We start from the raw sequence: 13,034 nt of genomic DNA, 5'->3' as shown, positions 1-13,034 counted from the left end.
AATCCAATCGGTAAGCAACTGCTCCAATTCGCTCCAAAATGGGATATGGTCCCATATATCTCGGTTTAAGCTTCTTCAGCTTCCGAGTCTTAGATCCTCCCTGAAATGTCCTCATTTTCAGGTATACCAGGTCGCCAACCTGGAATTCCAAATCTTTACGCCGCTTATCTGCATAACTCTTCTGACGGTCATGGGCTTCCCTAAGCCGCATCTTAAGCATCTCAACCTGCTCAACTGTCTCTTGAACCATTGCAGGTTCTATCTCACGTCGCTCCCCCACTTCGGTCCAACAAAGCGGTGTGCGACAAGGCCTACCATAAAGAGCCTCATATGGTGCCATCTTAATGCTTGAGTGATAACTATTATTGTAGGCGAACTCTGTTAGGGGTAGGTACTTTGCCCAACTCCCTTCCCAATCCAAAACACAAGCTCTAAGCATATCCTCCAAAGTCTGAATCGTCCTCTCTGACTGACCGTCTGTCTGCGGGTGATAAGCCGTACTCATATGCACTTTCGTCCCAAGCGCCTTCTGGAAGGCTCTCCAAAACTCAGACGTGAACTTTGTATCCCGATCCGATACAATGCTGACCGGAACTCCATGCAATCTTACAATCTCGCTGATGTAAGTCTGTGCTAGCTGATCAGCTCTGTCTGTCTTCTTAACCGCTAGAAAATGGGCTGACTTCGTAAGTCTATCCACGACTACCCATATGGCATTCTTCCCTCCTGATGTAGTCGGCAAACCCGTCACAAAATCCATAGTCACCATGTCCCATTTCCACTCTGGCAATGGTAGATTTTGCAATAGTCCGTTGGGCACTTGATGCTCTGCCTTAACCTTCTGACATGTCTGGCACTGCGACACAAAAGTAGCAACATCTTTCTTCATACCAGGCCAATGATAATAGCGCTTCAGATCTCTGTACATCTTGGTATTTCCTGGATGAATAGAGAAACTCGAGTTGTGTGCTTGCCGTAAGATCTCCTTTCTTAACAACTCATCATTGGGCACACAAACTCGGTTTCGGTACATGAACATCCCGCTCGAAGTTGTGTGATATCCAATACTCCCAATCTCGATCTGTTCAACCAATCCAGAATGCTAACTTGTGCTTGTGTATCCTCCATAGCAAAACTGCCTGCTCCAAAGTCCCAAGGACATCTGTCTCTCCATTGATAGTAATGGCACCCAACCTGAGACTAGCAAATCTCCAAATCATGAACCTTCTTGGTTCCTGAGATACAGCTCATACGCCTACCCAAGGCATTTATCACCTGGTTGTCCTTACCAGATAGTATGCGATATCCAGACTATAGCCTGCTACAAACTCAATCCAACTGCACTGTCCAAGTACAAGTTTTTAATAAATGAAGATAAATTTCACATTCTAATAATCCCAGAGAATCTGAACTTCCTTCCCGTACAATTACGATCTCCAAAACGATAACGCAAATACCACTACAGCCTCTCTGGCGTGATGCATATGAATGACTTAATCCTCATACCTTAATTTAAATCCAATCCAGTATCTGACACATCACAGTAAGCCTCAGCCTCAGTAGAACCCAAAACTGGTGTCTTCATTAGTTGTGCTTCAATTCAGTGAAACTCCTCGAACAAAAATCTATCCAACCACACTTAACGTCTTTACATGTAGACCGCGTCTTTAACATTACTAAACCGGTGAAACCCTTGATGAACTTCCAGTAGTACACTCTGTAGCGCTCTTAGGTTTTGACCTCCCCGAAACGTTATTAATCTTCTTTGAATCTATCAAAATTCTGCTTCCAAACCATGTTACCCAAAAATCCAACATTCCTCTGCCAGAAGCTACACTTCTTCAACTTAGCGAACAGTTGATGCTCTCCAGGCTTATCCAACGCAATCCGCGAAATGCTCACAAATCTCCTTTCTACTCCAAAATAAATCAGGATGTCATCGATGAATACAATCGCACACCTATCCAAATGTTCACGAAAACGTCATTCATATCTTCATGAATGCAACAGTGCCTTTGTCGAGCCAAATGGTATCACTGCGTCCCATAATATCCATAATGTATACAAAAATTCACATTCAGTAGATACTCTTCAAATATAGTAATCTGATGGTGTTCTGATGCCATGTCAACCTTCAAGAACTATAAACTTCCTATAAATAATCCAATAATTCATCAACGCGCGGAAGCGATACTTATCTTTAATGGTCACTTTGTTCAGACCTTTGCAGTCGATACAAAATTGAAACTCCCACCTTTCTTCTTTACAACAACAATGATGATGTTCCCCACAGTAAAGTACCCGGTCTGATAAAACCCTTGTCTGATGAATCTTCAACATGCTCTTTCAGCTTTGTCATCTCTGTTGGTGCTAATCGGTATAAAACTTGTGAAACTGGTGTTGTTTGCTCCAAACAAATCGCAAGAGTTTCTCATGTGTCATGTGGTGACCGTTCCAAAGGTCACAAATATGTCCTCATACTCTGCAATAACCGGAAGATCCTGCAGCTCATGTTGTCCATCAGCCTTAACCATCGAGATGGTAGTCAAAAATCTCTATGTCCTTGTATCCCATAACTCCTCAGTATGTAGCATGCATGCACTAACAACTTCCATCTGCTCCAGTAATCGGAACTCTTGCCCTCAGGCAATCCAACACTACTTGATGCCGTGACAATCAATCCGTCCCAAGGATAACATCGTAAAAACGTAGCTCCATCTCTGATGAATATCCGAACAAATCGGCCCTCCAAGCATAACTGGTACACTGCGATGGATATAAATAGCTCCCAATGTCCTATGTCAGTTGTCCAAACTGACACATCTCTGAAACGATCAACACTGCCAAAATTGGTAAACATACCAAAGTGTAACTCCAATACCCACACAACGCAAGCTGCTGCACCCCAATTCAAAAGCGATCTCCACGAGTTCACAAAACAAATATATCTCCAAAATAGTCAATATACTCGTACACACAACAACACATGCCAACCAATGGCTCATATCACACACCACAAAATCTCCAGTAACAAAACTCGTGGAACGATTGCTTGAAGTGGGCTGGTGGCAGAAACGTCACATATCCACTCCTGGATAGCCTCGAAATCATGACCGAAGAAACTGATAACTCCCGAGAAAACTGACGAACCTGGACTTCACGCAACTGCTGAACATCTGTCGAGAACCTTGATAGTCGAAGGACGAATGACGATGATTTTACTCATCGTCATAGAAAGAGACATTTGAGTTAGTAATTACAGGACATAATGATGCTAAAAGAATTTCAAAATGTATAAATAAATATATAGTTTTTTTTTTTTTTAAGTTGAAAACCGATGAAAACCGAATCCCCTGACCGCCATCCCGGACGGAACCGGGATGGAACCCGCTCTGATACCAAATTGTGACACCCGTCACCTCCTATATGGAGGACAGCGTGTCACCCCCGACGCGTCATCATACAACAATGTGATACCCGTCTCCCTGACACTAAGGACGACGGGCCACCAACAATATCCCGTAATATAAAAGCCCATAAACCCGACAACTCTCACCCATGCCCAAATAAAATCCGAAAGAAAAGTCCAATAGCACCAAGTCCGTCCAAATATCACATACTTGTTTGTCTCACCTGAAAAGGGGAAGAGTGAGGGGTGAGCGACAGGGGAATCGCTCAGTGAGGTATGGGATGCCACCCCGAAGTCCATGGACCCGGACATAGCACTCCGAATAAATATAATTTAATTATAATGCATGTCAAACACAGTACCTAAAGTACCCAAACAACAAACAATGGTCCTAGCGAGGTGCACACTCGCCGCCCACTAACAGGCCAAAACACTACCGAAAAGGTGCTCGGTTCATACACACACCGAAAAAGTGCTCGGTAACACACGCCCGTAGACGATTTATCGACACTTCCAGTCTACAGCTCAACCGGTCGACTAAAGTTGGCTGTGACCTCCATACAATCCGGCATACAGCAGTCCGACTCTGTATCCGTCTCCAAACAAAAACAATCCTAGCTAAGAATTTACATTAAGTGAAACAATCAATGTTGAATCCTCTAACCCCCTAGTTCCGGTTTATGCAAAGAACCTAAAACTAAACAAGCAATGATAGACTCGATTTCACACAGACGGAACACATTAGAAATAAATTATACTTATTCGAGGTCCTAAGCCGAATAAGAGGAGTTCGGGAATAGACCCTCACCTTAGCAATAGAAAAGTGTTGTCTATGAACTCCAGCTGCTCAAATAGACTCCATATCTGAAATCAGATCGAAATTCTGAGTCAGAACGCCTTTCGAACGGTCGAAAACGGAACTGGTCAAGGTTTTCGAAAAAGTCAACCCGCTGGTCAAAGTCAACCCGGTAATCGATTTGACTAAACCGACCGGTTTACCCTAACCGAACCAAAATCAATTTAAACCGGCTAACCGATCGGTTAACCGAGTCAACCGAGTTGACTCACTGAGTTGACTCGGCCGAGTTGACCGAGTCGCCGGTGAGTCACCGGTGTCGGTCACCGGCGGCGACGGCGGAGCTGCGGCGGCGGCTTACCGGAAAGTTGGCCGGCGGCGACGGCGGAGCTGCGGCGGCGGACGGTGGTCCGGCGGCGGAGCTACGGTGGCGACGATTTCCGGCGGCGGCGCGTGCGTTTCACGCGCGCGCAAATGGCGGTTTTCTGGAGGCGCGTACGGCTTCGTCCGGGCTCCGTTTGAGGCGTGCTTGGTGTCTACGGCTTCGTCTCGACGAGAGGAACACGATGATGGGCTTGGATGCACGAGATTCGCAACGGTTAAGAAGTTATGGTCGATTTACTAAACGGACGAAACTGAACTTAAATCATGGGATTTTCGCGGTGGTTACCTGCGATTAACGGTGGTGGCGAGCTCAACACGGTCACGGGGCGCAGAGGCTATAACGAACTCTGGTGACGACCTCAACCTCTCCAAATCCTTCTTCTCACCTCCCCCTCTCTTCTTTTATCTTCCCTTCTCTTCTCTACTCTTCTCTTCTCTCTGATTTTTTTTCTTTTGATTGCAGGTTATTAGTGGAGAAGGTGGGTTTAATAGATGTGTTAATGGGTGGAGTTGGTGGAGTGGAGAAGTTAGGTCGTGACAAGTATGTGGATCATTTGAAAAAAATGCTGGGTGACTGATCGTTTAATTTGAACCATCAGTTGATATGACATTGTATGTGTGCATTGAAGTGATGGTTTTGGTGTAAAAGACGGCAAAATGTTACGTGGTTGTGGCGCGTAGTCTGGCCGGTTTATGTATAGTTGATAATTACTTGGACTTTTTATTAATTTGGGCCATGTGTGCAACTTTAGAGTTGGAAGACCTAGTATACAATGTTTTGAGGTGCAATCTTTAGTCTCTCTTATTAAAACTGCTACAGAGTGTGTTGGATTCTAATGAAGACGTGGCCGTTAAGGTAAGAAAGGTGGAAGGCGTAGTGTTTTTCTTTGTGAGTTTTTAAAGTACACACAGGTAGGCTATTGTAAAAGGAAAAAGAAGAAACATAATTGACGACTAAAATGTGCATAGCAAAACGGAAACAGTGATGCATAGAATTCTTGGATTCATTTGAGGGCCGTTCACATAGTATCAAATGAAATGAATTCTGATCAGTTGCTTATAGTGAAACAAAAGTTTGCAGTAATTTTTATTTCATTTACATGGCAGCTCTATGGTGGGTGGAGCTTCCACCTGTTTTGAGGCTGTCATAACGGCTTAATAATGACATGCCTAAAATCAGGAACGTTCATCGCTAAATTCTTTGAGGCTCTGTTTTCTGAAGGGAGGTGAATGTTTTTTTCTTGAGCGATGAACGTTCCTGATTTTAGGCATGTCAACCAGAGACCATTTGGCGTGGAAGTTGAACTCAAGAAACTGTTGCAAGTCTCATATTGGTTGCTTACTTACAACATTTTATACACACTTGTTAGTTGCACGAACCGTTGTGCTTTAAGAAAGCACTCAAATGCGGATGGAGTTCTGGTGTTTGGCGCTAAATAGAGAAAAGAAAGCAAAGAAGTGAAGAAATCGCAACCGCACCATCTTTGACTGGTTTATGTTATGGAAAAGACTAATATGTCGCCGCATATCTTGTTGCAACTGAGTGCCATCGAAATCTAAAATTAAAGGGCCAAATATGATAACTTTTGAATTACTCATCAAGTTTAAAACAAAATGTGACGGAAAACAAAAATTTAACCAAACAAAATCCGGTTTCCATAGCTAACCGAATTCACTGAAGGTACATGAAACTTAGATTGAAGAACATTCAAAACCCACTTAATCTGAAGAAGCAGACACATATTTGTTTCTTAAAAATTACCCATGTATGTTCACTTGAAGCACTTTCTCCCAGCTTCGCTTCCAACAATGTCCTCGTAATCCTCTTGCTTTTATTTTATATATAAGCTTTGTTACATAGCCAAAACAAATTAATAGAGACAGCTTCGAACGTAAGTCAGAGATGAATTCTTCCGTTTCCATCTACACCATGTCCACTTCACGTCTCAGGGCTTGCGTAAATTGTACATATAAAAGGAAAAACTATGTTAAATTAATACTCGGTTTCCAAAATGTATAAATTAGATTCATTGGTTCACCTGATCGTTACGGTCTTATGAGATCAGATCGTCACAACTGGCGTCCTTTAGCATCGCCTTTGACAATTTGTGTTACAGGGATTAGGGTTTTGACACACACAAAAACACATATCATTGACAAAGAAAACAAACCCGAACATATGCTTGAACATCATGGAGGCCATAGCTTGTCCTGAATCTGTATTTAGTTTATGTCTGCCATTTGAAACTAAAGATTAGTATGTAAATTAATAAAAAAGTAAAACTATACATTTTCATATAAATGTTTAATGTAGTATTTCCGTTTTTTATATTATATATTAACTTAAAAATGTAAAACGATATTAACTTAAAAATGTAAAACTATAAATTTTCAGATATATGTTTAATGTGGCATTTACATTTTTTATATTGTATATTAATTTAAAAATGTAAAACTGTATTAACTTAAAATTGAAAAACTATACATTTTCAGAAAAATGTTTAATGTAGTATTTCCTTATATTGTAAATTCACTTTTATTAATATTTTTTATTGTATATTTACTTATTATAATTTTTAGCTTTTATATCAAATAGTAATATCATGATAGATGTTTAATGTAATATTTATATTTCTTATATTATACTAGGACCGGCCCGGACTACGCCCGGGATTTTTCTATTATAGTTACTTTTAATTATACCATTTTACTTTATTACAATATTATGTATATATTTACATTTATTATTAAAATATAAATTACTAAAAAGAATTTAAAATTAGACTTTTTATTTTATTAATTTTTGGTCTAGCAAATTAAAATTTTTTATTACTCAAAATTTGTTATTTTATTATTGTAAACTATATATCACATGATGTATAAAAATATTACCACACTTATTTAAGTTTAGGTAAATAAATTTTAAATTAACAGTCATTTCAAATTTTATTTTTTTGTTAATTTTTTTTTTTGCTTGAGACCCGTTAAAATTTATAACTTTTAAGGGTATTAGGACATTTGATCTTTTGATTTCTTTCGTTCCTCTCCATCTAAGTTGATGTATTTGCATTATATATATAATTAGTTTGGATAATGTCATAATTTTATTTGTATAACAATGCTATTTTTTCAGAATGGGTTGGTGATCAAAATAATTATTAACAAAGTATAAAATTTTGCATTGTGGTTAAAACTTTACAATATAGTTGTCTTTGGATATCACATGCTAATACGTGATATATAACTGGAGTTTTTTTCTCATATAGGAAAGAGGCTTGCATGATCATTATAGGACTTTTTGCAAAATTGACCTACAACTCAAAGTCAAACACAAAACTAACATCTTTTTTTTTTTGGAAATTAGTTTTGCCCTATTCACCCACAAGTTCATATAATTCACGAAAATACCATCATTTTTTTTTTTTTCGAAAATGACATTTTTACTCTCTCACCCTCATCATCTTCAAGTAATTACAAGATTGCCATTGTCATCAATACCCTAACCACCATGAACAACCAATTTGAAGCTCTTAATGCTCCCAAAATCGATTTACCCTTTTTCTTTCTCCATTCTTATGAACTAAACACAACATCTCTCTCACTTTCTCTCCACATTAAGCTAAAAAAACCCAAGATTTTGATTCTATATTTTTTATGGTTCATAGAGTCATAGAAGCTAACGATTCTGGGTGGGTCACTTTCGTTTGAGATTATGTGTTCTTGGAGAAGCCTTATGTGTGCTAAGGAAGTTATCTCACCAACTTAAGGTATGAAATCGAGTTTTTTTCCAGATTTGTTCGTCTAGACGACTTACAGGTAACGTATATTTGCTATGCGCCGGGTTCGTATATTTTATTTTTACATAAATTTACTATTCATTTTTGGTTTTAGTATACATAAATTTACTATACATAAATATATGTTCACAAATATCAAAATGATAATTTGTTGAAAGAAAATAGATTTTTTTGATCCATTTAGTAGTGGTTAATCTCCTATAATGTCGAAAGGAACTAATTTTTCAGATTGAATCTATCAAGAAAGCTTAACTCAATAGTTACTAAAAAAATTCATTGTGTCATTACAGTGAACTGGTTACGTCTCATTTTGTCATTTGCAAGAAACTGAAGCCTGGTATATTCTAATACTCTCTTTTCAGCATTAAGCATGTCCAGAAGGTGATTGCATAAGCCATACACAGATGCACCCAAAATCTATAGGAAAATGAATAACCATTACACTAATGGAACAAAGAAGAAAAAGAACCAAACTCTGGGAAATGTATAGCTCACATGTCTGATCCATTTGGTATATTTGACAATGAAAGCTTATCAATATCACTGTAGCTTATATTAGAGTGTTTTAATCCATCTAGTCCCTTGTTTTTCCAATTAACATGCACCATTGTTGTAAAAGCAACGCAAGCTATGGGGAAAAATTCTTGAACCTGCAAGTTAAAACCATGGTGTCAAGTAAAGGGCTTTGGAGAAAAGAGAAGAGCTTTGTGAGGTTTTACTTATATATGTACCCGAGTACATAAATCCTCAAGTAGACAACAGAATCGAGACCTGACGAGCTCTGGTTCTGGCATTTGAAGTGCTTCAGGCATCCAGTTGAGGAATCAAACATAGGACATGAAGTCCAAGTTGATGAACTTGCTTCCAAAGCCACCAGTTTGTATGGAGCTAGTTCTTAGGCCCTTGAGATACCATTTAGGGAAGTAGGCTATGTCGTTTACTGGTTGAATCCTGAGTATAGCAAAAGCTATCAAGAAAGCAATTGATGTGACTATATTTATTGCTTCTGCTACTCCAATCTCGTTTATGGAAGTTATGGGAGTGTGAAGATAATATTTTGTCTTTACCTTCCTGGAAAAAAGCGAACTAAGAAAGGACAAATTCAGACAAAACTGGGGAGCTAAATGCTTTGAGAGTTGATGATGTAAAGAAGAAATAAAACAGATTCAGACAAGAATCACAGTCACAGCCACTATGAACACTGAAGAAACATGATTTGCTTAAAAGTTAAGTGAAGAAACCTGCTTTGGTTAAAACAAAACAGATTCTCTCTTTCGTTACCTTCCCAAAAGAGGTAAATACAAAGCTTTCTTGTATATATATGCAATCTTGGGTTTCGCCACTAAGATGCTTACAGGGGCCATCACCTATGCTTGTCTCCTCATATTCCATTGGGCCATAATATTGATTACCTTGAGGAGAGCAGCTAGTATCAATATCAGTCTGGTATACACCATACTCATTGTACTCATCATCACTCCTGATACATATAGAAAAGAAAAAATCAAGTTACCCAAACACGATTGTGAATCTAAAGTATTTCCAATTTTTGACTATATGTTCATGCTACATACTTTACATGCAAAAGAAAAATACTGATCGATCTCTACCCTGAAATTGCATAAAAAGCATGGTCAAAGGCCATAAGACCTACTATAGAGCTTGTTTTCAGAGTCTAATAATACATATGAGATCAAAAAGAGCTCAGAAGAAAAGAGTACATATTTAAAGCAAAGCGAGATGGATCTTACACATCTATGGCGAGGAAGCTGTTCCTCCTTCAATTTTCTTTGCCTTTTCTGGTTGTTCCTGCCTCCGTAGACGATAATCCGTGCAAACTGACATCAGAACCACGTTCAACCCTTTGATAATGATTAACTAATCCTGGCATCGAGCCAAGAGGATAGCTAGTTGCTATTGAAATGGATGCTATTGTCCTCTCAAATCGGCAAGAAACATTTGGAGATTCGCCATTGTAATAACCGGAAAGTTGAACATAGTATTTGGTTGTTGTCAAAGCTCGAATCTTCATTTCTGGATGAAGGAGATATTTATACCCCAAGCTCAAGTAAGTTACTCTAGGAGAAAACCCTAAACCACTTGTGGGTTGAGACAGCGTGAAGAAGACTGGGCTCCACTCTGGGCTTCATGCACAAATACTATAAAGCCCAGTTCACACTTTCGTATCAACTTCCGTATCAGACAACGTAAGAAACAAAACCAAGAAAAAAAAAACACAGAACAACCCAGGTGTTGACACGTGTCGAGATTTGCCCTCTCCTACCTGATGACGTGGCTTAATGAGGAGAGATGCAAGTCTGTTTTATTGTATAAGATGTTTTCGAAGTTATTTTGCGTTAGAAATGAAATTATGGGTGATAATAATTCATCTGTATACAAAACATTCATTTTGGATGAAGCTCATAACTCCATCTCGGTTAAAATTCCTTTGCCGTGTGATTCGTACGAATATTTGTTGTGGATCTACAAAAGTCTTTATAATTTTTTTTGTTCTTTTATCTTTGAACCATTCTTGATTTATATTGAAGAGAGCTTTTTAGATCCACCACAAATATTATCAAATCTCGTTTCGGATTTAGAGAGAACATAAACAATATAATGAAATTTCATGTTTATATGAAAATATAACAATTATTAAAAGAGAAAAGTGATAAATATGTAACAACAATGTCAAACAGTTACAAAAGAAATGATTTCAAATTGCAAACCGATTTGTTTATTTAATTTATAACACAACAATACGAAAGAAATATTTCTTTTCTTGATATGAAAGAAAGATACAATAAATATTTTGATATGATTAAGAAGCCCATGGAAAACAGTAAGGAGAGCCTCAATCGCATCTCATACGACATGGACCTGGCTCAAATATATGCCAAATACATTCTCTGCATTAGGCCTGGGCATTTCGGGTATCGGTTCGGTTCGGTTCGGGTATTTCGGGTTTTGGGTAGTTCGGATAGGGGCTAGAGGATCCATTTAGTACTTGACCTATTTTTGGTTCGGTTCGGTTCGGATAGTTTCGGGTTCGGTTCGGTTCGGATAGTAAATGTAGGAACCGGAAAATATCCGGAAAAAGTTCGGTTCTCATTTGGATCCGGTTCGGGTTCGGATAGTTCGGGTAGTTTGGATAATTTGGATAAAATATTGGTTATTTAAGGTAAAATATCGGTTATTTAAGGTAAAATATCGGTTATTTAAGGTAAAATATCAAATAATTAGGATGATTTAGATAAAAATTTTGGATATTTCGGATTACTTTGGATATTTCGGATAAAACTATCCGGATAGTTTCGGATACTTTCGGGTAGTTTGGATACTTTATAATAATTTAGTTATCCTCAACTATTTTCAAATACTTTTAATAGAATTTTAAATTAAAAATATATATTTAGTGATGTTATATGTATATATAATTAATATTTTTATATATTCGGATACCCGTTCAGTTCTCGGTTCGGTTCAGGTTCGGTTCGGTTATTTCGGATATAAAAATATAGGAACCGTTCGGGTATTTGAGGATATTGGTCCGGTTCCGGTTTCAGGTATTTCGGTTCGGTTTCGGTTCAGTTCTTCGGTTCCGGTTATTTTGCCCAGGCCTACTCTGCATATACCACACGTACTTCTTGGATTATCGTCTCCATGCCACGAGAAAGTGCAAGCATATGTTGTTTTCATATATGGTCGATGATGTAATATTTATAAATGATGTAAACGGGGCGGAGATTTTCGTAGTAATAGTGAAGAATAAACAAGCTCGGTCAATTATAAGAACTAAAGATGCTCGTCTAAACAGATCGTCTAAACAGTTCGTCTAGACAAGTATCTTTCTATTTTATGGTCTGAGGTCGTCTGGGCCGAGCTCGCCTAGTGGTCGAGGTCGTCCAAGACTTTGTCTGTGATGAAGAGGCGATGCTCTCCTTTTCTGTTCTGTACGTTTCTGACTATCCTTTCAATGAGTCTGACGTCTTCTATTTATAATGACGTACGTTTTGTCTTCTAGCGAAATCATCAATTGTTGCTTAGCGAAATCATCACTCATTACTTCTGGTTTCTTCTTCTTCACCATGAGGAAATGGAGAGGCTGAGCTCGTTTTTTTTTTTAAAAAAGGTTGTTTGGTCGTGGTCTGTGGTGTGGGGAAGAGAGGCTGAGATCGTTTGAAAAAGGGGTTGAGGTCGTGTTCTGAGGTGTGGTGCCGGCTGGATGACGCGAGGTCGTAACTGCTTCTGGTAGGGCCGAGGTCGCCACCATAGACGCTGTGTTGTTGGCTGGAAGGGCCGAGGTTGTCACCATTGATGGCTGGGTCGAGGCGTTGGCTAGATGGTCCGAGGTTGCCACCATTGATGGTTCACCCGAGGTCGTCGCCACCATTGATGGTTCGCCCGAGGTCGTCGCCACTAGCGTCGAGGTGTTGGCTAGATGGTCCGAGGTTGCCACCATTGATGGATCGCCCGAGGTCATCGCCACTAGCGTCAAGGTGTTGGCTAGATGGTCCGAGGTTGCCACCATTGATGGATTGTCCGAGGTCGTCGCCACGAGCGTCGAGGTGTTGGCTAGATGGTCCGAGGTTGCCACCATTGATGGTTCGCCCGAGGTCGTCGCCACTAGCGTCGAGGTGTTAGCTAG

At 39.3% G+C, this 13,034-nt stretch overlaps 1 long non-coding RNA gene across 2 annotated transcripts; it reads right to left on the bottom strand.

Annotated features, from left to right (window-relative positions):
* Positions 1-8,726: 8,726 nt before the first annotated feature.
* On the bottom strand, positions 8,727-11,311 carry LOC106449710. 2 transcript variants are annotated; one of them, XR_007328654.1, is made up of 3 exons: positions 10,138-11,295; positions 9,668-9,866; positions 8,727-9,472 (listed from the first exon to the last, which is right to left on the bottom strand). It is a non-coding gene; the product is annotated as an uncharacterized LOC106449710 (long non-coding RNA). The 2 variants fall into 2 exon arrangements; XR_002660931.2 differs by having other exon boundaries at positions 8,727-9,866; positions 10,138-11,311.
* Between the last annotated feature and the right edge of the window lie 1,723 nt (positions 11,312-13,034).

Source organism: Brassica napus, chromosome C9 (genome assembly GCF_020379485.1).
Source record: "Brassica napus cultivar Da-Ae chromosome C9, Da-Ae, whole genome shotgun sequence".
NCBI classification, from domain to species: Eukaryota; Viridiplantae; Streptophyta; class Magnoliopsida; order Brassicales; family Brassicaceae; genus Brassica; species Brassica napus.
The sequence above is the reverse complement of the archived record's forward strand: the minus strand, read 5'-3'. Positions and strand labels throughout refer to the sequence as shown.